We start from the raw sequence: 5,201 nt of genomic DNA, 5'->3' as shown, positions 1-5,201 counted from the left end.
GCATTTCTTGTGGCAGTCCTCTTGTGTAGCAGGCAGACTGTGGTAAGACCTGCCTATCACCCTATACCAGGTAGTATCTCCTTTGTTGATTGTACTCTGTGCCCTCTGCTCCATGAGCTTAACCCTTGGGACAGTTCCTGGCAAAAGTCCTTACTCCTGGTGGTAAGGAGCAGACCTAGCTACTGAAGAGTCTGTTGACTGAGTTCAACAGTGTATCTAGTGAGCCCTGTCACTGAAGGTACTGGGAGTTTCCAGAGAGATGTGGATAGCCTGACCAGACCAATAGGGAACATAAGTTTTTGTCCCAGTCTTTCTGATGTTGAACCTCCCTTCATGTTGGGGGAAAAAAAAAGTCCAGTTTCCCATTTGCCATCAACAAAAACTCAGTCAGCATTATCAGTTCCCTGCTCTACCCACCAGAGACATCTCCTGGTATTGCTTCCTCCCCCTGAATGCTCTCTTTGGCTACCTTCTTCCTTCAGAAGAGCAAAAAGATACTGTTGCTTTTTTGAGCCCTGGATCCTCATTCTTCCTTAATTCACCTGCAACTCATATCCCTGACCCACCTCTTTTCACCATTAAAGCCATCACTGATCTTGCCTGATATATGAACCATTTCAGAAGTGTTTTAACTTAGGTACTTAAGTCAGGCACCTAAATCTATGTTTAGTCATCTGAATGAGTGGCTTGATTTTTCACATTTATTTAAACTGTCTGGGAGCAGGATTTGTTCAACACCTCTGAAAAACCAAGCCATCTATGCAGATAGCTAAATATGGAAGTTTGGAAATTTTGGCAGGTGGATCCATTCCAGCACCTCTACTATTTGCTTCTATACAACTGCTCTTCCCCATTGATTCATCTCCAGGGACTCAAGAAGCAATGGTCTCAAGTTGCAGCGGGGAAGGTCTAGGTTGGATATTAGGAAACACTATTTCACCAGGAGGGTGGTGAAGCACTGGAACGGGTTACCTAGGGCAGTGGTATAATCTCCATCCTTAGAGGTTTTTAAGGCCCAGGTTGACAAAGCCTTGGCTGGGATGATTTAGTTGGTTGGCCCTGCATTGAGCAGGAGATTGGACTAGATGACCTCCTGAGGTCTCTTCCAACCCTAATATTTTATGATTCTATGCAGGTAGGGTGATGCAGTGCTGTGTAGACACAGCGTTACTTACATTGCCTGTTGGCTGTCAGCCCCACGCAGGACTCACAGCTGGAGTCCTTGGGTATTGGGGGTGGCTCCAGCTATGAGCCCTGTATGGGGCTGACAGCCCAAGCCCTGGGGCAGCAGGGCTCCAGCTGTCAGTGCCCCACAATGCCCCACACAGTTAAGTCAGTGGAAGCGCTCCTGGTGAGGATGTGCACCACTAACAGAAGGAGCATAGTGTGGATGTGAAACACTGCTTTAATTCCTGCAGTGGCTGTACGACAACACAAGTCCACTTAATTTTGTAGTGTAGACATGCCCTTGGTAATAGTTGCAATGTAAACAAGGAAAATTGCTCATTTCTCTTCTTTGTATCTTCCCTTAAAGCCCTTCTTTTCCCCATTTTCACTCATGATTAACTCTCTGTAAAGGATGGAGGGTTACCTTGTATTCAGGTTACATATAATAATAAATTTGCTGAATATTGAACATCTTACTCTTGGCATCACGTTATGACCAAAAAATAACGCTAACATTATGACACCAACAGAGGCTTTCGCACTAAATATTAGATTTCATTCCAGATCCTATCATTGGACAGGTCTGTGGACACATACATTTTTGGGACATTCACTCCATCCTCTTCTCCTAATTGACACCAAGCTCCAGCAGGTTTCATGTACTTCCTGAGCTTGCAGTGCACCTCTGGAGTGGGTGAGAAAATGCAAGAGGACAGTTCTCGGATTGAGTCTAACAGTGTGTCATCACCTTTAACTAATGTGTGAATGAAACATCTTGTTTTCAAGTACAGGAAAAAATCTTCTGTAATATTGGCTATTGGAGCCAATCAATAAGGTTGTGTAGAAAGACTGAACTTATCAAAGAAATTAAGCCTGACAAATGTGCTACTCTCAGCTCCCTCCAAAGCTGATCTCATCACTTTCCTGATGCACATTTAAACACTGATTACTGTGAGCATAGAAAGAAAGGGAAACTATTGGTTTTGATCATTAGTCATCTGGGAAATGGTGCAACTGTTTCTTCCAACTGGTGGCCAGACACAAAAGCAGATTTAGTGAGTTAACCAGGTTTCTCCCACCCTACATCTACTGGCCATGTGTGCATCCTCAACTCAGCTGCAGCCAAGACTGATTCCATGATGGAATCCTTATCAGGTAAATAGTAGAGCATCTCCCCAGTGAAGCTCATTTAAGCTGGCCCCAGCAATAAGTCTTGCCTTTAGAGGTCTCACAGCAATGAGCTATTGACCTAGTGAAGCAGGACACTGTGCAAAGTTTAGCATGGCCAGCTGCGCAGTCCATGGGGTGCTACTGCTTCACAAGTGATTCACAGAGACCATGGGAGAGTTCAAAGATGCTTATTTCCCGCTCAGCGAGTGACTAGGCTACATTTTTAAACTTCGAGAGAGCATGATTCTTGGAAAAATCTCCTCGAATAATTACTGCAACAGAAGCATGCTCCTAATCTCATTTAGAGATGTTTTATTTTGCCAGTCAGTTCCTAGTTTTTAAAAAAAAAGTGGGAGAAGCTGGTGAGGGGGAAAAAAAGTCAGTTTAGGCTTGTAGGATTCCTGGACACAACTACTTGAAAAGAAAAGGTGACGTAATCTGAAGGACAAGATACTCAAAGGCTTTTGCCATCATGATTTCCTATGTCACCTGAACAAGCATTATCATCTTTCATAGCAGCTAATACAAAAAAGCACGCCAATGATACTGCTCTAAGATCTGATGTTACTTCTTGCACTTTTAAAATGTGCTTAAGTTTGGAGGATATGTCACACTGCATTTACTTTACATTGGGTTTCTCCATTTCAGATTAGGTCACCTTTCCCTGAGCTCATTAACTCTTTTTTCAGCATGACCATAACTGTGCTCGTGTTTTTACTATTGTAGGTTGTTGCTTGCCTGGCTGCACATGCTGTTCTTGCTTTGGCCAGCAGAGGGTACTCAATGAAAGGTTAACATTTTGGGGGGCGGGAAATGGTTTTCCTGTTGTCACTCTGTTGTTTATCAGATTGTCCTGAAAGCTTAAGGTAAAAGCTACATTTCTGCTAACTGAAATGCGTGTAACAAGAGAAATAGAATTACTAGAAATGCCGCTACTTCTAAATTGCCTCACTATGCAAATTGGCTTTGTGATTTGTGATTAAAACTGTTGATGGAATTAAAAATTACTATTTAATCATGTAAATTAATGTTTTTATTCAATGATCAGTTAGTAACGTGGGATATATAATGTGTCAGAACATTGATGGTATTATTTGCATTCTTTGTAGAAATGAATAAAGTCTAATAATTTTAACATACGGCTTTTAGCACAACTAAAGCCCCAAACATTCATAAAGTAATTTCATTGTAAATCATAATTAAATACACATAATAGAACTGACTCAACTTTTCAGAATGTGTATGTCAAAGCTAGACGTGATGCAATATGAAAACACCAATTTAACATGTTTATCCACTGAGATTAATACTGATGCTTTACCCACAGTTTTTATCCTCTTAGGTCAGATGTCCCTCCCGTGCTTTGCTCTCTGTTATGTTACATTCATTATAATCTCCTTTCACTGCCAGATGTTGTCTATCCAGCTTCTAGGGAGGAGTTGGACTACCTGTGTTCTTCCTCTTTTCAAACAGACCGTTTGCCAGGCTTTGGGTAAATAGCACACCCTGCCCTTCCTAGATCTTCATTATTCTTATTTAAGTTATGTTACAAGAGCACAGGGCTCTCATTATGCTAGTCATTGTCCAAACAAGTAAAACAAAGAGCTCTTACCTCAGAGTTCACAGTCTAGATGGTGATCTCACACCATAGTACATAAACAGAAAAAAAGGATGATAGTGGGGACAAGGTAACAGTAAGGATGGGAGCATCTGCCTAAATTATCAATTTCACTGATCAGAGTAGTCAGTCACAGGCAGAAATACCGCCTCACATATAGCATTTTCAATTTATTATTTTCAAAATTAGCTTGGGGATGGTGACAGGTCCCTGACCACTAGTTCTGAAGGCTCGAGCCACATACTTGGTACAGCATTAGTAGCATCAATGTGAAGTGCTTCCCCATACTGCCCTTCCAAGGTGTAACCTTTGGTGGTCATCAGCCTTTTCTTGCTTGCTGTGATTGCAGACATCATCTTTGCAACATCTTTGGGGCAGGGCTCCCATCTGCCCCCTGCCTTCAACTGAGGGCTCAGATCAGAAGTTTGTTTCTTGTCTCTGAGACTGGACCTCAGGGAGAGCCCCTATAGCAGCCTTACTCCCAGCAATAGCTAAATGGAAGCACTTCAATCGGCCTCCAGAAAAGTCCTATAATCTCCTTAAGTCAAGTGGTCACTCTTATCACTGTTTTGAACTCGGCTTTAGGAATGCGGATATGCCCTTTCAAAGCTCCGTTTCTGACAGCCGGTATTCTTATCTGCTCCGGGACAAAGCAATTATTAATGTGGAATGTTGCTGCTGTGAGAGAGAGGCAGGGGGAGGGGTGTCTCCTGTTGTCTGAACTGACAAGACAGCACGCTGACATGCTCTCAGCCCCCCAAAAAACACTCTCTCCCCCCACATACACACAATACACTCCCTGTCACACTCCACCCCCACCCCATTTGAAAAGCACGTTGCAGCCACTTGCACACTGGAATAGCTACCACAATGCACTGCTCTCTGTGGCATTGCAAGAGCTGCTACTGTGGCCACGCCCATGTGCTTCAATCTGACAGTGTGGACTCACTGCAGCGCTTTCCCTACTGTGCTTTCCGAGGGCTGGTTTAACTCACAGAGCTTTACATCTGCAAGTGTAGCCATGCCCTTAGTTGAGTATTTCCAGATTAGCATTTATCCTTTTTGCATTGCTTTGTTCTAAATTCTTCACTTTAAAACTTTTCCCCAGTAATTGCTGTACAACTACCTAACAATGTCTTTGTAAATTAATGGTCTATTGACAGTCTTAATTCATTTTCCGTGACAGTTTTTTATGTTGAAATGAGCAACACTTTCCAATATATTCCTCAGTGTATTCAGGCTGACA

The sequence above is a fragment of the Lepidochelys kempii genome, chromosome 7 (genome assembly GCF_965140265.1).
Source record: "Lepidochelys kempii isolate rLepKem1 chromosome 7, rLepKem1.hap2, whole genome shotgun sequence".
In the NCBI taxonomy this organism is placed as follows: Eukaryota; Metazoa; Chordata; order Testudines; family Cheloniidae; genus Lepidochelys; species Lepidochelys kempii.
Note: the sequence above shows the minus strand (reverse complement) of the source record.